The sequence below is a fragment of the Rattus norvegicus genome, chromosome 3 (genome assembly GCF_036323735.1).
Source record: "Rattus norvegicus strain BN/NHsdMcwi chromosome 3, GRCr8, whole genome shotgun sequence".
NCBI classification, from domain to species: Eukaryota; Metazoa; Chordata; class Mammalia; order Rodentia; family Muridae; genus Rattus; species Rattus norvegicus.
The window spans coordinates 53,882,782-53,904,177 of record NC_086021.1 but is presented as its reverse complement, the minus strand read 5'-3'; the positions used below and the strand labels follow the sequence as shown (position 1 = coordinate 53,904,177).

Genomic DNA, 21,396 nt, shown 5'->3' with positions numbered 1-21,396 from the left:
ATCCAATATATGATATAGTTTCTCCCATTGCCAGATTCATAAGTGCAGGAATAAAGGGATTGAAAAGAAAATAGTTCTACTTATTCTCACCCCCAATGACGATGGAATTTTTGCTTAAATTTTACTTAACTTTTTCTGGCCTAGAACTTTTGTTTCCAAACAGGAGAATGTTCTTGTCTGGAGACACACAGATACTCCATTCAAGTGGAAGCTCAGACTTCCACCTGGCCATTTTGGGCTTCTGAAACCCATGAGCAAACAGGCTAAAAACCACCAAAACCCAAAACCAACCAAACCAACCAACCAACCAACAAATGAAACAAAACAAATAACAATGTTAGAAAGGGTTAATGATCCAGACTACCAAGGGGAAACTGGATGGATTCTCCATAATGGAGGCATGAAAGATTCTGTTCAGAGGTTAGGGTGTTTCTTGGTGTTACAATATCCTATTATTAAAGTCAATAGGAAACTATAACAATCTAATCCAGAATAGGTAACAAAGGGACTAGACCCTGGGGATGAAGGTATGGACTGCTTCTCCAAAAAAAGAACCAAGACCTGCTGAGGTGCTTGCTAAAGTGTATTTCTGGAGGAAATATAGACTGGGTAGGAGAGGGAGATAGCTATAAATAACAACTAAGGTTGCAAAACCAGTTGGAGAAATGTGGGGTATAGTTGACGTGTGTGCGTGTGCATGAGGTGTGTGTGTGTGTGTGTGTGTGTGTGTGTGTGTGTGTGTGTGTGTACAGGTTAAGCAACATTTGTATTTTCTTTACTTCTTCAATATGTAATGCAACATCAATTGAGACATTATCAGTGGTTATTATCTAAGTAAGTCATAAACCACTAAAAGACTAAGTATTCTCAAGGGGAAATGTTACCTACTTTAAAATTTGTGGCTGTACATGACATAGTTATATCATGTTAGGTGGAATTATGGCTTCATTATTTTTCTTTGGAATTAAGCATGACATAAAGTCACACAATTCTGGTCAAGTTGACAAGGATGGACTTGTGATGGCTAACCTTGATTGTCAACTTTACTACTCCTGGAAGCATCTAAAATCCAAGCAGCTGGGCACACCTGTGAGGGATTTTCTTGACTGGACCCTTGAGGTAGGAAGACACAATGTAAACTTGGACCACAGCACTGCAGCTTCAAGCGTCAGCCCACATAAAGTACATGGGGGAAGGTAGCTTGTGCTTTGGTCTGCTTGCCCTCACTCTTGCTGTTGGGGCATTCCTTCACTAGCATTACAACCTACTTCTTCCGGATTCCAAAGCAGGCTGAAGACCAGTAGAGACATGTAGCCTCGTGAAATGTATAACTACTGGAGTCTTAGTCATCCTACTGGGAGACAGCTGTTGATGAACTAACCAAACCTCAGCTTGTAAGCTATTCTAATAAATATCCTTTTATATATATTCTACATATTTATATATACACATATATTTCATTCTCTTAGTCCCATTCCTCTAGAGAACCCTGCCTAATACACATTAGTATCATATTTTGATCATTTCTACCATGTCTCCTCGATGCTCTCTTCAATCCATGTTTGAACATCTTCTTTAAATACTGTTAAATATACATACATATGTATACATACAAATGAAATCTATTATTTTATGTGTATGAGTGTTTTAGCAGTATATAAGCATGTATGTGCATATTTGTTGCTGGTGTCCACAGAGGTACAATAGGGTGTCACATTCCCCTGGAACTGGAGTAATAAAGAATAGTGAATCTTCATGTGCATATTAGGAACTCCATTTAGGTCCTTTTTGGGTAACAAATGTTCTTCAGTGCTGAGCTATCTCCCCAGCCTGACATCTGCATATATAAATATACAACCCACCAAGCACATTATTATAGATGTGTTCTTTGGGACTGTCTAATTCTCCTCTCTCTCAACAACTAATTGCCTATAGCTCTTCATCTAGGTGGGACCCTGAGAAATTCCCCTCACACTGGCATTCCAACTTGCTGTTAGATCTTCCTCACAGCTTTGCTCCTGAGAGTTTGTCTGGTTCCTTTTTTTTTTTTTGATTTATGAATCTATTATTGGCATTTAGTAAGTAATGAAAAATTCATCAGAAATTTGGGCTCTGGAGATGATGGGCTTGGTATCTTTGTGAATTTCTTTTTGTTTTGTTTCTTTCTTTTCTTTCAATTTGCAAATAGGCTTTAACTAAGAATGAACAAGCTCTTGCTGAGCACTTCCGAGATCAAAAGAATGTGCTTGTCTCTAACTTACATGCACCCCCATCTAGACTTCCAGTCCTTTACTCTAAAGCTCTGAGTGTTTTTGACCATTTCTGGCTACAAATGACTGCTCTGTATAGTCAAATGCATTCCATTTCAATGATTGCAGTATTTTTTAAATTATTCCTAATACTTCTATTTAACATTTTATTACATCTTATTTTAGTATCAAGGTGGCTGATAAATATTTTATTAGTTTTGTGGTACATTAAGTTCCTTGGATTTTAGTTTTCATTAACTTAGAATATTATTCTACACTTTTTATTGCTTTCATTTTTTTAACATGTTAAATGCCCCTAAACATTCATACATGAGCATTTTATATTAAGGTTTACTTTAGTTTAGCCCATAGGTATATATATGTAAATTTAAACTTAAGAAAAGATAGTATGTATTATTATTTTCAAAGTTAAGACTTATCACTTATATTGATTTTAGAATTATAAATTAGGCTTAGAATTGAAATAATATATTGAGAATGTAGGATGTGTTATTTAGTCACATATTCTTGCTAATTTTTACTGGTATTTGTTGGTCAACAGAAAATGGAAAAGGACCTGTTTTTTAAAAATATTTAATGGTCATAATAAAACACCCTTACAGCTGTCAACTTTTGCCTAAACAATTGATTAATTGTATAAACAATAATATTGTAGTTGGGGTTCATCCAGAAGCTGATTACCTAGTTATATTATAATCTCAAAAACAAATTTTTAAAGACAAAAGGCCTATCAGATCTTTCCTAAAGAGCAAGTAACAGCATGGAAGGAAACTGAACAGCATAAACATAAGGAAGGAAAGACAGAAATGAGGAAATATCTCTCCGATTCACTACAGGGGAGTTAAGAACACGGGAAGGAAGCATGGGAAGATGATATAAGGCCCAGCAGCACCAGCGGCCACAGAGGCCGCCTGAGGCCTGAGTCAGAACACAAGTGGCACAAGAAACAAGCCTTGCACTTACCTATTACACTGAAACAGGACAATTTTTGCTTGAGAGCTTGTTTCAGTGGATTCTATCAGATCAAATGGCAGGAACTGGGCATTGGAAGACTGTATACATATAACAAGAGCTTTCTACAAGATACAGAGGATTCATACCATTTATTATCTTAGAATAATCAAAAGGCATTGATAACCACTATGGTAATAATTAGTTCAAAAATAAAGTTCTATCTAGAAGCTAAGGTATATAAAAAATTTGCTATTTGTAATTAATTTTTTTTTTACTATGAAAATGCTTGACTACAGAAGTGTGCTTATAGCTACATATTATAAATAAGGCTTGGACTGTATATATTCTTAATAATTACATTAATAAAGAAATATATCTGGATTCTGGTCTCCATATGTGCCCAGGAGCTAAGGATATCCCACAGTCCTCCATACCCAAATTCCACCTGGAGAGAGCTGGTCTCCCAGGAGTGCTGTCACTCCTAAGCCCACTGGTGATACTACTACTATTGCTCCAAAAGCTGTCTAGAGGGGGACCTGCCAGGAGCACAGAGGGCACAGGAACTGTGGAGTAGCCCAGGACAGAATCCTTCCAGTCTCAGTCTGTGCTCAGGAGCCAAGGCTGTCCCACAGCCCTCTATACACAAATTCAGTCTTGAGAGAGCTGATCTCCCAGGAGTGCTGACACACCTAAGATCACAGGCTCACAGGCCTACAGAAGAACAAGCTCCAATTAGAGACAGCAAGACCAGCTAACACCAGAGATGACCCGATGGCAAGAGGCAGGCGCAAGAACCTAAGCAACACAAACCAAGGCTACTTGTCATCATGAGAACCTAGTTCCCCCACCACAGAAAGTCCTGGATATCACAACATACCAGAAAAGCAAGATTCGAACTTAAAATCACCTCTCATAATAATGATAGAGGACTTTAAGAGGGACATAAATAACTCACTTAAAGAAATACAGGACAGGGGTTGGGGATTTAGCTCAGTGGTAGAGCGCTTGCCTAGGAAGCACAAGGCCCTGGGTTCGGTCCCCAGCTCTGAAAAAAAGAACCAAAAAAAAAAAAAAAAAAAAGAAAAAAAAAAGAAATACAGGACAACACAAGTAAACAGGTAGAAGCCCTTAAAGAGGAAACACAAAAATCCCTTAAAGAATTACAGGAAAACACAGTCAAACAGGTGAAGAAGTTGAACAAAACCACCCAGGATCTAAAAATGAAAACAGAAACAATAAAGAATTCACAATCAGAGACAACAATTAAGATAGAAAACCTAGGAAAGAGATCAGGAGACATAGATGCAAGCATCACCAACAGAATACAAGAGATAGAAGAGAGAATCTCACGGGTAGAAGATACCATAGAAAACATTGAGACAACAGGTAAAGAAAATGCAAAATACAAAAAGTTCCTTACACAAAACATCCAGGAAATCCAGGACACAATGAGAAGATCAAACCTAAGGATAACAGGTATAGAAGAGAGTGAAGGCTCCCAACCTAAAGGGCCAGTAAATATCTTCAACAAACTTATAGAAGAAAACTTCACTAACCTAAAGAAAGAGATGCCCATGAACATACAAGACGCCTACAGAACTCCAAATAGATTGGACCAGAAATGAACTTCCTTCAGACACATAATAGTCAAATACTAAATGCACAAAACAAAGAAAGAATATAAAAATGGTAAGGGAAAAAGAAAAAAAGGTCAATTAACATATAAAGGCAGACCTATCAAAATTATACCAGACTTCTCACCAGGGACTATGAAAGCCAGAAGGTCCTGGGCAGATGTCATATAGACCCTAAGAGAACACAAATGCCAGCCCAGGCTACTATATCCAGCAAAACTCTTAATTAACATAGAAAGAGAAACCAAGATATTCCATGAAAAAAGCAAATTTACAAAATATATTTCCACAAATTCAGCCCTACAAAAGATAGAAATGGAAAACCCCAACACAAGGAGGGAAACTACACCCTAGAAAAGCAAGAAAGTAATTCCCTTGCAACGAACCCAAAAGAAGATGGCCACACAAACATAATTCCACCTCTAACAACAAAAATAACAGGAAGCAACAATCAAACTCCTTAATATCTCCTAACATCAATGGACTCAATTCCCCAATAAAAAGATATAGAAACACACTGGATACTTAGAGAGGGCCCAGCATTTTGCTGCATTCAGGAAATAAACATCAGTAACAAAGACAGATAATATCTCAGAGTAAAAGGCTGGGAAAAAAAATTTCTAAGCAAATGATCCCAAGAAACAGGCTAGAGTACCATTCTAATATCCAATAAAGCCAACTTTCAACCAAAAGTTATCAAAAAAAATTAAGGAAAGATACTTCATACTCGTCAAAGGAAAAATCAACCAAGATGAATTCTCAATTCTGAACATCTATGCTCTAAATGCAAGGGAACCCACATTCAAAAAAGAAACTACAAAAGCTCAAAGCACATACTGAACCTCACACAATAATAGTGGAGGACTTCAACACCCCATTCTCATCAATAGACAGATCATAGAAACAGAAACTAAACAGACACTATAAAACTAACAGAAGTTATAAACCAAATGGATATAACAATTATCTCTAGAGCATTTCATCCTAAAACAAAAGAATATACCTTCTCAGCACCTCATGGTATGTTTTCCAAAACTGACCACAAAACAGGCCTTAACAAATACAAGAAGACTGAAATAATCCCACGCATGATTTCAGATCACCATGGACTAAGGCTGGCCTTCAATAACAATAAAAACAACAGAAAGTCCACATATATACAAATGCAGAATAGCGCTCTATTCAATGAAAATTTGGTCAAGGAAGAAATAAAGAAATTAAAGACTTTTTAGGATTTAATGAAAATGAAGACACAACATACCCAAACTTATGGGAAACAATAAAAGCAATGCTAAGAGAAAAAACTCACAGATCAGAGTGCATCCAAAAAAAAAAAAAAAAGAAAAATAGAAAAATTAAAAAAAATGACAAGAAACTGTAAAAGTTGAGAGAGTATACACGGGCAGCTTGACAGTACACCTGAAAGTTCTAGAAAAAAAAAGAAGCAAATACACTCAAGAGTCGACGACAGGAAATAATCAAACTCAGGGCTGAAACCAACCAAGAAGAGACTAAGCAAAAATCAACTATACAAAAAGAACTATACAAAGAATCAACAAAACCAGGAGTTGATTCTTTGAGAAAAAACAACAGAGAGAATAACACTTAGCCAGACTAACCACAGGGCAGAGAGACAGTATCCAAATTAACAAAATCAGAAATGAAAAGGGACGCATAGTAACAGAAACTGAGGAAATTTAAAAACTCAATCAGATCTTACTACAAATGCCAATATTCAAAAAAACTGGAAAATCTGAATGAAATGGATAATTTTCTAGACAGGTAACAGGTACCAAAGTTAAATCAGGACCAGATAAACTATTTCAATAGTCCCATAACCCCCAACCAAAAAATAAATGAATAAATAAATAAATAGCCCAGGTTCAGATGGTTTTAGTTCAGAATTCTATCAGCCCTTCAAAGACCTAATATTGATACTCGTCAAACATTTCCACAAAATAGAAACAGAAGAACCACTGATTACTTCGTTCTCTGAAGCCACAATTATGCTTGTCCCTCAACCACACAAAGTTCCTACAAAGAAAGAGAACTTCAGAACATTTTTCCTTATGAATATCAATGCTAAAATACTCAAACAAATTCTCAAAAACGGAATCCAAGAACACATCAAAACGATCATCCATCATGATCAAGTAGGCTTCATACCAGGGATGCAGGGATGTTTCAATATATGGAAATCCATCAAAGTAATCCATTATATAAACAAACTTAAAGGAAAAAAAAACCATGATCATCTTATTAGATGCTGAGAAAGCATTTGACAAAATTCAACACCCTTTCATGAAAGTCTTGGAAAGATCAAGGCCCATACCTAAACATAGTAAAAGCAATACACAGCAAACCAGTAGCCAACATCAAATTAAATGGAGGAAAACTTGAAGGAATCCCACTAAAATTAGGGACTAGACAAGGTTGCCCACTCTCTCCCTATTCAATGTAGTACTTGAAGTTCTGGCCAGAGCAATTAGACAACAAAAGGAGGTAAAAGGAATTAAAAAGGAAGAAGTCATTTGCAGAAGATATGATAGTATACTTAAGTGACCCCAAGCACAAAAATTCCACCAAAGCACACTTACAGATGATAAACAACTTTTGCAAAGAGGCTGGATATAAAATTAACTCAAACAAATCAGCAGTCTTCCTCTACTCAAAAAATAAACGGGCTAAGAAAGAAATTAGGGAAATGACACCTTTCACAGTATTCACAAATAATATACAGTTTCTTGGTTTGACTCTAACCAAACAAGTGAACAATTTGTAGGACAAGAATTTCAAGTCTCTGAAGAAAGAAATTGGAGATCTCAGAAGACTGATAGATCTTCCATGCTCATGGATTAGCAGGATTAATATTGTAAAAATGGCCATCTTGACAAAAGCAATCTACAGATTCAATGCAATCCCCATCAAAATTCAGTCAATTCTTCATAGAGTTAGAAAGAGCAATTTGCAAATTCATTTGGAATAAAAGAAAAACTCAGCATCGTGAGAACTATCCTAAACAATAAAAGAAATTCTGGGGGGAATCACTATCCTTAACTTACAGCTGTATTACACAGCAATGATTAAAACTGCAGGTTAAAGTAGAGTGACAGGCAGGTAGATTATGGAATAGAACTGAAGACCCAGAAATGAACCCACATTGTCACTTGATCTTTAACAGAGGAGCTAAAACCATCAAGTGGAAAAATGACAGCATTTTCAACAAATGGAGCTGTTTCAACTGAAGTGTCAGCATGTATCAGAATCCTCATTGGTCCACATGTATCTCCTTGTACAGAGCTCAAGTCCACATGGATCAAACACCTCCACTTAAAACCAGAAACTCTGAAACTAACAGAAGAGAAATTTAGGCAGAGCTCTGAACACAAGGGCACAGGGGAAAATTTCCTGAACAGAACACCAATGGCTTATGCTCTAAGATCAACAAGAGACAAATGGAACCTTATGAAATTGCAAAGCTTCTGTAAGGCAAAGGACACTGTCATTAGGACAAAATGGCAACCAACAGATTGGGAAAAGATCCTACATCTGATAGAGGGCTAATATCCAATATATACAAAGAATTCAAGAAGTTAGACTGCAGAGAATCAAAAAACCCTATTGAAAAATGGGGTAAAGAGCTAAAAAAATAATCCTCAGCTGATAAATATCGAAGGCTAAGAAGCACCTAAAGAAATGTTCAACATCCTTAGTCATCAGGGAAATGCAAATCAAAACAACCCTGAGATTCTACCTCATATCAGTCAGAATGGCTAAGATAAAAAACTCAGGTGACAGCAGATGCTGGCAAGGATGTGGAGAAAGAACATTCTTCCATTGTTGATGGGAATGCAAGCTGGTACAACCTCTTTGGAAATCAATCTGGAGATTCCTCAGAAAATTGGACATAGTACTACCTGAGGACCCAGCTATATCACTCCTGGGCACCCAAAAGATGCTCCACCACATAACAAGGACACATGCTTCCCTATGTTCATAGCAGCCTCATTTATAATAGCCAGAAGCTGGAAACAACCCAGATGTCCTTCAACAGAGGAATGAAAACAGAAAATGTGGTACATTTACACAATGACATAGTACTCAGCTATTAAAAACAATGGCTTCATGAAATTCTCAGGTACATGGATGGAACTAGAAAATGTCATCCAGAGTAAGGTAACCCAATTACCAAAAGAACACACATGGTATGCACTCACTGATAAATGGATATTAGCCCATAAGCTTGGATTACCTAAGATACAATTCACAGACCACATGAAGCTCAAGAAGAAAGAAGACTAAACTGAGGATGCTTCAGTCCTTCTTAGAAGGGGGAACACAAATATTCATGGGAGGAGAGATGGAGACAAAGTTTGGAGCAGAGACTGAAGGAAAGGCCATCCAGACACTGCCCCACCTGGGGATCCAGCTCATATACATACAGCTATGAAACCAAGACACTATTGCTGATGCCAAGAAGTACATGCTGGCAGGAGCCTGATACAGCTGTCTCCTGAGAGGCTCTTCCAGAGCATGACAAATACAGAGGCGGATGCTTGCAGTCAGCCATAGAATTGAGAATGGGATCCCCATTGGAGGAATTGGAGAAAAGATTGAAGGAACTGACGGCATTTGCAGTCCCATAAGAACAACAATATCAACCAACCAGAGCTCCCAGGGACTACACCACAATCCGCAAGTACACATGGACAGACCCATGGCTCCAGCTGCTTATGTAGCAGAGGATGGCCTTGTTGGGCACCAATGGGAGTTGAAGCCCTTGGTACTGCCAAAGCTGGACCTCCCAGTGTAGGAGAATTTCAGGGTGCAGAGGCGGGCAGGGGTGGGTGGGTGGGGGCACACCCTTATAGAAGGGGAAGGTGGATGGAATAGGGGGTTTATCGATGGGAAGCTGGGAAAGGGGATGATAACATTTGAAATGTAAATAAAAAATATCCATCCAAAAAAGGAAAAAAGAATGCTTCCTACTGGCAATGAGGCAATATGGACACTCAGAACAAACCTGCCTGCTCAGAGTTTCAGTCACTTATGATATTCATTAGGTTGTTGCCAATCAGATGGTGATAATTTCTAATTTTTAAAATTCATACTTTAAAAAATATTTTTTATGTATATGAGTACACTGTAGCTGTCTTCAGACACCCTAGAAGAGGGCATTGGATGCCATTGCAGATGATTGTGAACCAGTGTGTCATTACTGGGAATTGAACTCAGCAGTCAGTGCTCTTAACTGCTGAGCCATCTTTCCAGCCCAACTCATGCTTTTAACATATAGGTTCAACTGTAATAGTTCAGTCACTAATTTTGCAGGAATGAAAATAAAAATATTTCATCTAATCTAGTTTCAGATTAAATATATTAAATTCAAATTCTACTTACACCATTATAAACCGATGTTCCTTTGTCCCCACATTTCATTTAATCAGCAATAAACTCTTAGGGCATAAGTATCATCTCACTGCTCAGTGGGAACAGTGACACTGAAATTGAACCTCAGCCCGAAGTTACCCTCTGCCTTCCTAACAGCTTTTGGGTTTATTCAGTAAATGGATCTCAGTTGTGTTGAATACTGATCACATCTTTAAATTACTTGTTTTATTTCAAAATCACTGAAAATGATGGCTAAGAAAATGCCAGTACCGTATGCTAAAGTTGAAATGAGGACATTATAATAAAGGGAAATTATGAATGACAAAGGCTTAAGATTAAGAAATTAAAAGTTATAGTAAATATTTTTTTAACAGAATAGAGGCTGTCCAAAGAAATGATTACAAAACAGAAACCACATGAAGGACCTATATAACATTCCAAGGAATTCCTTCTGAAGTTCTCTGCTCTGTGGGCTGTTCTTTCTAGTGACACAGATGCCAGCAATGGCACAAAGGATGTCACTGCTTCCCTTTCTGAAGGTAACCAGGACTAAGCTCTCTCCAAGGAATGTGTTCCTAGAAACCCACTTCCATTCACTACATGGTTTTTGTAAACAGACATGTATTCTCAATTCCAAAAAGCTGCTAAAGAAAAAAAGAATCTATGTATGATTAAACAAAAAATTAATTCCCATTAATACAGTTTAATTCCTATTAGTATAGTATAAAAAACCTACATGAGAACCACAGCAATGACAAATCTACATAACTAGATGTTTCTAGTGACTAACGTACACAACCCCCAAATCCCACCCAAAAATTCAAATTGAAGTAAACAGACCTCAGTAACACAATTATCTAATTTTGAGCACTTTATATATATATATATATAAAACTTTTATATATATAAAATGGAAGAACACATAAAAAGTCAAACTTTACTCAAGTATCAATCCTTCCTCATACAACATTTATCTCTATGACCTGTTTTGAAATGTGTTGGTTTGATCAAGAATGTATTGATGGTAGTTGTATTGAATAATTTGAGTTCAAATCAACTGTCTTCCTGAAAAGTAAAATGTATCAACATGGTAAAGAAACAGTGCAAATCCTAACAGAATTTACTCTACTCCCAGCTTTTATCCCTCATGTGCTTTTCAATCTTGTGATCTGATTTTGTCATTACTGGGAAGAAAGTGGATACATAAACACATAAAGTGCAATGTAGGTGGTGTCTTCTGATACTTACATGTATGTGCCTTGCTGGGAGTGGTGGTCTGCAACTATAGTCCTGGCCCTTGGGAAACAGAGGTAGGAACATCGTTCAAGCCCAGGAATTTAATATTTGGTAAAACAGCAAGATCCTCTCAGCAAACACACATCTAGCTTCAAATAGACTGGCACCGTTCAAGACAAGCCAAGGAAAAGCAGTCTAATCCTAACTAAAGTGGTGTCTGAATGGCACGTTCTGTATGAGTACATTCTGCTTTGCGTTGGTGCGCACGAGTGTGTGAGCGTGTGTGTGTGTGTGTGTGTGTGTGTGTATTTCAAATCCAGTGTGAGATAAGAAAAATATACAGAAAAAATACTTTAAGTTTCCCCAACCCTGCCTATTGTTCCCATTTCTTCCCTTATCTGACTAAGATACAAACATTGCTTATGTTTCCAAACAGAATAAAGGAAATAAATAGCTATTACTATTACAATGAAACCCAATAGTATGACCAAATTTAATGCATCTAAGAAGAATTAACAAATGCTCACCTATAAGATTTTGGGGGGGGGGGTGGCGGCGCTGGAGAGATAACTCAGTGGTAAGAGCACTGGTTCCTCTTCGAGAGGACCAGAGTTCAGTTCTGAGCACCTTCAAAGCAGCTCACAGATGTCTGTTATCCCCATTATCAGTGGGTTCTGAAGCCCTCTCTGGTCTCCATAGATACATGATAGACAGAGATACAGGCAAGCAAAACACCCATATGCATAAAAACAAAACAAAACATACAAACAAACAACAACAACAAAAATCCAAAAACCTTTCATTTACTACTAATACTTGCGTTAGTAAAGTCTGGCTTTTAAAGCTGCGTTTTTTCTATCACATAAAATATTGCAAATATACATTTGGATATATTTCATTATTTATATTTCTATATTTTCAGCATTATATATACATGTATATAACATATATACATTTAACATATATAATTACAGTTTCTCAAATTAATATTGAAGATGAATAATTGAGTTTTATATGGCATTTACAACTTTTTGAAATTAAGTGGTGTGCAAGGTAGGTTTTAGGTGCTCTTGTATGTTTTCAGAACGGGAGTAATGAACATCAAAGAGAAAACCAGAAATTACTATTAAAATACAGGTAAAAATAAACTGCCATTTCAACTACAGTAATAGAAAAGTAAATAATTTATAAGCAAGTCTTAGAAAACTGCACAAAAAATAGAATTTTAGTGTATTAAGATTCAAGTAACAGTACTAAGAAAGATGCTTACTAAAAATTCATACTTAATAAAATCTTCAATAAAAATATTTCATAAATTTCAGCATTATGATACCCACTACAACACTGTACTGGGAATGAGCCTAGTCAACGGCCTCTTGTTTCACATTATGAGTACAGAAAGGTCCATCAGTTGACTCATCTCTAATCATCGTGTCACGATACGAAAAGTAGTATCCATGTACACTTGCAGAATTATCTTACATGGCACACCAAACTCATGTGGGACCTTCTTCGTTACATATTTCCATATTTGAAGTGGTGTCTACGTGTCTGGAATCCCTTCTCCCAGTTAGTATGCAGAGAAGCAATGGGTTAACATGCTTTAAAAACAAGACAAATTTAAAAGAGCAGACAGATTTCCTTTTGAGGTTAGCAATTCAATTTTGGTTGTTTGGTAGTGGTTGCCAAAATACCATGTTAAGAAAGTTATTAAAGCCAGTTCCAGCTCACACTGCCTTGATTTAGATCTTGGCCATGAAACTTATTAGTCAAATTTAATCTTCTTTCATATGAATCAGACTCACTATTTATTTAATGAAGCTAAGGCACAGAGGCTATGCTAGGAGATGTGCTGACGGAAAACAAAAGCCTGCAAATGTTGTAAGAGAGTTCACACTCTCAGAGAAGTCAAGCAATTGTTTTATATAGTAACTGCAATGAAAAGGTCACACAGGGGCAGCCATAGACAAGTGAGTAAAGCTTGCTCTAGTCAAATCTTAACACGGGACTTTTACAAAGGTCACTTCAAACATCAATTCTAAAGGATAAATATGGGTTCATGTGATAGGCAAGTGCTGAAGAACATTCTGAAAAATTAGTGTGGCCTGAAACTTGGGAGTCTTTCTTCTAGGGTACAATTACAAGCTGTTCTGTACCCCTGGAACTTAAGGAAAAAGTGGGGACTAATAATCTAATGATACAGAGGTAAATTCTACATTAACACTCTTTATGTGCTGTTCTGCATTTAGGCTAAAGTCAATAGGAACTGGTACCCCTTCACCACCAGTGCTGGGAAGGAGTTAGGATATGAGCATATTGAGCGAGCTGTCTTATCTCTGAGCTACATCATAGCACTGCCTGGTGGAAATATACCCTGATAGATAAGTAATCATGTCAACGCCTTACGATGGCTGACTGGTGACAAATGGATCACCAGATACTTTACTAGGGCCTGAAAATACCATGCACAGACTCCACCAGGCCCTCATCAGGCCCCATGCTGGTCATTCTCACTTCAGTCCTTGAAACTTCACATCAACTCCAGTTCTGCTCTTCCACTGGTTTGCTTGGTGTTGTTTTAGCATTTCCACAATTGGACCATGTGTTTGGTCACCATTTGTTTGGTCACCATTTCTTTTCACTTTGAAAGTCTAACTCCTTATATTTTTTCCGAGAGTACACTTTGCTCTGGAAAGCTTGCATTCAGACTCAGATGTTCATGTGAATGGACACTGCTTGTTCTTGAAATGCCTTTCCTCTAGCACGTCACTAACTACTTATATAACCCACTTTCTTACTCCTGGTTGTTCTGAATTTTGTGAGGGCAATGAAGTAGAATAAGGCAGAAAAGATCAATTATTATCAACTGGCTTATTGATTTTTTTAGTGATTTACATAAAACAGGTTTGTACTGTTTATTGCCAAATATGATTTCACCTTGCTACTTAGAACAGAATGACCTGAAGAAAACAGCTGTAGTAGAATAGGTCATTGTCCTTAGCAACTTGACCACAAAAGCTTCGACCTGTCAACTGTAACATATGCCTTTGAAAAGTAAAAGCCTCCAAGCCACCTGCCACAGGTGCTCTATAAACCCCACCTGCCACAGGTGCTCTATACACTCCACTTGCCACAGGTGCTCTATAAACCCCACCTGCCACAGGTGCTCTATACACTCCACTTGCCACAGGTGCTCTATAAACTCCACTTGCCACAGGTGCTCTATAAACCCCACCTGCCACAGGTGCTCTATACACTCCACTTGCCACAGGTGCTCTATAAACCCCACCTGCCACAGGTGCTCTATACACTCCACTTGCCACAGGTGCTCTATAAACTCCACTTGCCACAGGTGCTCTATAAACCCCACCTGCCACAGGTGCTCTATACACTCCACTTGCCACAGGTGCTCTATAAACCCCCACCTGCCACAGGTGCTCTATACACTCCACTTGCCACAGGTGCTCTATACACTCCACTTGCCACAGGTGCTCTATAAACCCCACTTGCCACAGGTGCTCTATACACTCCACTTGCCACAGGTGCTCTATAAACCCCACCTGCCACAGGTGCTCTATAAACTCCCACCTGCCACAGGTGCTCTATAAACCCCACCGGCTTGCTTGCTTGCCTCATCTTGTGGTTTTGTAGTATACAAAATGAGAATACAAACTGGACTTGGAAAAAAAGTCTCTCAGGAGGTTACTATGGCTGGTGTCTGGGTGCTCACTCCAGACAGATTCCTGCAACAAGTATGCTTACTTCTAGCTTGATGATTATTAGGTCTACAATGTGCACCACAATGCTTTTCACAAAGAAGACTCTTAAATGAATACAGATATAGGTTGAGAGACTGGCAGCAGATCAAATGATAAAGGATATGAAAAAATTAATGAACATGAAGAGAATAGGCAGACAAGAAACATAGGAATTAAATGTAGGGACTTACTAATTGTTAGAGGGTTGATAGATTGATAGAAATAAAGCATTTCAGATACAACTCACAATTGGAAAAACAAAGCAGGGCTATAGAACCACAAAAGAATACTTCCTACTGGTTCACCGCGCACTGAGCTGTTCTATTGCTCTCCACTTCACGCCTTCCACACAGGTCCAGCACAAAGGCTGCCCCATTCTTTCTGCAAAATGAGAAGCACATTCCTAGTTCATAGACTGTACATCTTGGACACATCTTGCCTAAATAGTCATATGACTCATTCTATCAATTCTTCTGATGTTTGGTGAATAGGTGCCTTATTTAGAACTAAAACACTATTCTAAATCTTTGGCAATCTTTTGATTAATTTTCCTCCACAAAACTGATCAAAATTACACACACAATGTTATTTGTTTGCTTTCTTTCATTAGGAATATAATTTACTTAAAAAGTAATGATATATTTATTTTTTATTTAATTCATTGCTATGCTCAGCCTAGAATTTGGCAGGTATTCAACAAATATTGGTTTAATTATTGATAAGTGAATGAAGGAATGAAACAGGCAACTTATATTGTTATGAGGAAAAGACTTCTAAGAAAACTAGGATAAGAAATCTCCTGTGAGATTGTGACTTCCAGAAATGTAAAGGAAGTCTCAGCCAAAATACCCACACCACGTGGCTGCTTAAAAAGTCCCGAGAAAGGACTATACCAAGGACATGCTACCATGGAAGGAAATCCCATAGGACAACACATTTGACAGAGACCATGGGCAAATAAGGAATGGTGACAGTCCAGCATTAGTCTTCCTCAGGGACGAGGTCCTAGTGGGTGATCCAGCACCAAGTGGTCAGCCCTGAAATCATGTACAGATAAGTTCTACTAATCAAACACAGCAGACATTACTTACATATTTATGTATGTGTATATATGTAAATTAACAATAAAAAAGCCATTGTGAATTTGAAAGTGAGTGATGGTGGGATGTGAGAAGAGCTAGAGAGAGGAGGAAGGAGAGAAATGACATAAATATGTTTTAATTTAAAAAATGTAGGGAGCAAAATGTACCAAGAAACCACCAGCTAACTAAACCTGAAAGCCCTTTGTCATGATCCATTCGTCTCCAAGGCTAACTACGCAGTCATGTACTTACAAAACAGTGAAAAAAATGCTCTTTTTTTCTCTCCATCTTTATTAAATTGGGTATTTCTTATTTACATTTCAAATGTTATTCTCTTTCCCGGTTTCCATGCCAACATCCCCCTAACCCTTCCCCCTCCTGTTCTATATGGGTGTTCCCCTCCTAATCCTCCTCCCCATTACCACCCTCCCCCCAAGAATCTCCTTCACTGAGGGTCCAGCCTTGGCAGAGCCAAGGGCTTCCTCTTCCACTGGTGCCCTTACTAGGCTATCTATTGTTACGAATGCAGTTGGAGTCCAGGGTCAGTCCATGTATAGTCTTTAGGTAGTGGCTTAGTCCCTGGAAGCTCTGGTTGGCTGGCATTGTTGTTCATATGGGGTCTCAAGCCCCTTCAGATCTTTCAGTCCTTTCTCTGATTCCTTCAACGGGGCTACCAACTCAGTTCAGAGGTTTGCTGCTGGCATTCACCTATGTATTTGCTGTATTCTGGCTGTGTCTCTCAGGAGAGATCTACATCCAGTTCCTGTTAGCCTGCACCTCTTTGCTTCATCCATTTTATCTAATTGGGTGGCTGTATATGTATGGGCCACATGTGGGGCAGGCTCTGAATGGGTGTTCCTTCAGTCTCTGTTCTAAGCTTTGCCTCCCAATCCCCTCCAAAGGGTATTCTTGTTCCCCTTTTAAAGGAGTGAAACATCCGCATTTTGGTCATCCTTCTTGAATTTCACGTGTTTGGTGCATCTAGGGTAATTCGAGCATTTGGGCTAATAGCCACTTATCAATGAGTGCATACCATGTGTGTTTTTCTGTGACTGGGTTACCTCACTCAGGATGATATTTTCCAGTTCCATCCATTTGCCTATGAATTTCATAAAGTCATTGTTTTTGATAGCTGAGTAGTATTCCATTGTGTAGATGTACCACATTTTCTGTATCCATTCCTCTGTTTAAGGGCATCTGGGTTGTTTCCAGCTTCTGGCTATTATAAATAAGGCTGCTATAAACATAGTGGAGCATGTGTCTTTGTTATATGTTGGAGCATCTTTTGGGTATATGCCCAAGAGAGGTGTAGCTGGGTTCGAATGCTCTTCTTAAGACAGGGTTATACATATGCAGTAATTGCTAACACTAGCTAAAATGCTGGTTGGAGCCAATGGGAGTAGGTATTTATGGTAGAAATTATCACAATATAATTTTAAAATGTTTGGATGACTTGAGTTTCTTTAAAAATTATACACACACACACACACACACACACACACACACACCCCACACACACACTCTCACATTCACACACTGACAGGTGGTATTAACACAGTAGTAGTAATAGCAGCAAATTGTCAAATTCAACCTTTTTTAAAACGTTGGGAATTAAAGGGTTGAAAAAATCCAAAGAATGTTTATTACATTAAGTGTGTGCATTTCAAAACAACACAGGTACAAACCAACAGAGGGAAAAGGAAGTGCCTAAATCCCAAGGATGTGGTAAGGCACTTCTCCATCTCTTTCTTAGTTCCTGAGTAACCTGAATATCAAACATATTACTGGGGCAGCTGAGTAAACCTGTAGGCTAGCAGCAGTTACACCAGTAACTAGGGCACTTTTCAGAGCAACAGTATCTTTCCCCTGATATTTAAATATTACTCCCCAGGTTCCAGCCAAGAACTGCCAAAAGAAAAGAAAAAGAAAAAATAGATTTTAAGCACTGAAAAGAAAACATGTTAAACAAGAATTTACTTCTAGCATGCAATTTATCACAGATAAAGAAATTAAGATCTTTAAACACAAACCTATACCCATACCAAACCTTCAAAGACTATTTCAATATTCTGCCAAAATTAATAAAAAGAATATTTGAGACTGAAGAGATGAAATTTTAATCCATCTAGAACAATAAAGAATACTAAAAAAGTCACTAGTATAAAGGTTTATATGAATGTATCTTTATATAATATATTATGTTATTAACATAACATATATAGTATGTACTATTCATATAATATAGTTATATATACATACATGCCCCATATATTCATACACACAATATACACACATGCACATATATAAAACACATTTTTTTTGCATTTTTCAACCTATCTGTTTTAAAAGACTAGGGCAAAATTTAAAATTGTTTGACTAGATTTATATGTAGAAACATAATTTGAACAACATTAGAATAAACTAGACAGAGACTGAATGAAATTATACAAAATACAAAGTTTTGGAATTTTAGTTAGGTAGTGTTAACCTACGTTCTTTAAGGGTATGATGTTAATTAGAATCACAAGAGCAAGCAACAGGAAAATAACTAAAACATAGCAACAAAAACAGTGATCCAGGGACTGGGAGCTAGCTCAGTCAGGAAGGAGCTTGGCTGTACAAGCATAAGAACCTCAATTTGGATTGCCAGCACCCACCTTAGAAACTAGATGTGACAGAGCTGGCTTGCAGTCTCAGAGGTGATAAGGCAGAGACAGCAAGACTTGGCTTGCCAGTCTAGCCGATCTGAGTTTCGGGTTCAGTCAGAGACCCTGTGTCAGAAAATTGGAGGTTTGGAGGTAAGGTGACTGAGGAAGAACATTGGCACTCACCAACTATAAACATACACTTGTATACACACACACACACACACACACACACACACACACACACACACACACACACACAAAACTAAGGAAACTACCAAGTGCAATAATCTTTAACCAACTCAACACTAACTGTGACTGCTGATCATTTGGGTGAACAAGGAAATGCCTTTGACTCTGTTTTCCTTGAGAACAAATACGTTTTTGTTGCGTATGGTATGACGTAGAAGACAGGAAGGACTGAAAATAACAATGATCTTTGATGCCTTATGTTTTTGCATGCAGTTGAAGACTTCTTTAGAGAACTGTAAAAACTATTTCTCAAAAAGATAATAATCGACAGTCCAAAAATAACCTATGTTATTCGCTATTCCAGGTGTTTTCATGACAGAAATCACTTAAGTCTGCAGACCTACTGGAAGAATAGAACTAATGAACTCCAGAATGCATAGCTATGTTTGATTGGGGAACATCAATGCTTTTCTATGTACATATTACAAGCATATGTGTGTGCATATGAGGAAGCATGCATGTTCACGTGGAGTCCCAGGCTGATGTTAGGATTTCTTTCCTTGATTGTTTCTACATATTCATTTACTTAAGTACTTATTTCAGTCAGGTTCTTTCACTGAATCCCATACATGGCTTTTGTTAGTCTATAGTGTCAAGCCAGCCTCTAAAACCTCTGCTTCTGCTCATCCCAACTTCTGTTACAGTTGCAAATGAACACACCTGGCTTTTACAACCCAATTAAAGTTCTTGTGCTGTACAGCAAACACTTTACTCACTAACTCCCATGTTTGTTTTGTTTTGCTTTTTAGTGATAGTATCTCACCATTTAAACCCCATGCACATGCACGATTATGTAATGCAGGTGTGTTAGATTTACATTAAAAAACAATATAGTAGGGGCTGGGGATTTAGCTCAGTGGTAGAGCGCTTACCTAGGAAGCGCAAGGCCCTGGGTTTGGTCCCCAGCTCCGAAAAAAAGAACCAAAAAAAAAAAACAAAAAAAAACCAAAAAACAAAAAACAATATAGTATCACCACAAATATTTTATAATATTATCTTTTATTATAGTATCTAAATTTATCTTTAAAAAGTAATCAAATATATTATAAAGGACTTCTGGGTGTAGTGGCACACAACTTTAATCCTAGCATTTGGAAAGCCAAGGAAGGTGGAACTCTTGAGTTTGTGGCTAGTCTGGTCTACACAGTGAGTTCTAGGTCAGTTAGAGCTAGAGAAACACCTGTCACAAACTAACTAACTAACTAACTAACTAACTAACTAACTACACACACACACACAGACACACACACACACACACACAGACACACACACAGGCATAAATTTGGAATGACAAAGAATACCTATCTGTTTCTCTAAGCATCAGAATATACGAAAGATTTACTTTCTTTTCCTCTATCCAAAAGTTAAGCCAGGTTGGCATTTAATGAAATAATCAGCTTTAGAAATAGTGATTTTGGGGGTTAGGGATTTAGCTCAGTGGTAGAGCACTTGCCTAGCAAGTGCAAGGCCCTGGGTTCGGTCCCCAGCTCCGAAAAAAAGAAAAAAGAAAAAAAAAAAAGAAATAGTGATTTTGATTTATTCCCTTCCAATTTCTATCCCTTTGACCTCCTTTCGCTGTCTGATTGCTCTGGCTAGGACTTCGAGAAATATACTGAATAAGTAGGGAGAGAGTGGGCAGCCTTGTCTAGTCCCTGATTTTAGTGGGATTGCTTCAAGATTCTCTCCATTTAGTTTGATGTTGTTTACTAATTTGCTGTATATTGCATTTACTATGTTTAGGTATAGGCCTTGAATTCCTGATTTTTATAAAACTTTTAACATGAAGGGGTGTTGAATTTTGTCAAATGCTTTCTCAGCATCTAATGAAATGATCATGTGGTTTTGTTCTTTCAGTGCCTGGAATGAAGCCTACTTGATCATGGTGGGCGATCGTTTTGATGGATTTAGTTTGCAAGAATGTTACTGAGTATTAATTAGTTAATACTCAATTAATTAATAATTGATTAATTGGGGGCAGTAAGGGGATGCATGGGGGGAATACCTGTATGGGGGATGAAGATGGCATGGGATGGAGGGTTATGGACAGAAAACCAGGAAAGGGAATAACATTTGAAATGTAAGTAAAAAAATAAATCTAATAAAAAATAAAAAAAAAAGAAATAGTGATTTTAAGGTTTTCATGGATTCTTTGCTTTTACCTATTGCAATTACTC

General features: G+C 37.7%; 1 protein-coding gene across 21 annotated transcripts in view; it reads right to left on the bottom strand.

Annotated features, from left to right (window-relative positions):
- Mbd5 (methyl-CpG binding domain protein 5) overlaps window positions 1–21,396 on the bottom strand; it is a 405,513-nt gene that overhangs the window by 243,793 nt on the left and 140,324 nt on the right. For 2 of the 21 annotated variants that reach the window (XM_063283558.1, XM_063283555.1), the window contains exon 3: window positions 18,983–19,096. The exons of 18 other annotated variants lie outside the window; for them this stretch is intronic. The gene's annotated coding sequence lies outside the window, so the exon portion shown is untranslated. Of the gene's footprint in view, window positions 1–3,233; window positions 9,677–18,982; window positions 19,097–21,396 lie in introns of those variants that run through there. One more of the 21 variants, XM_063283553.1, reaches the window with a different exon arrangement.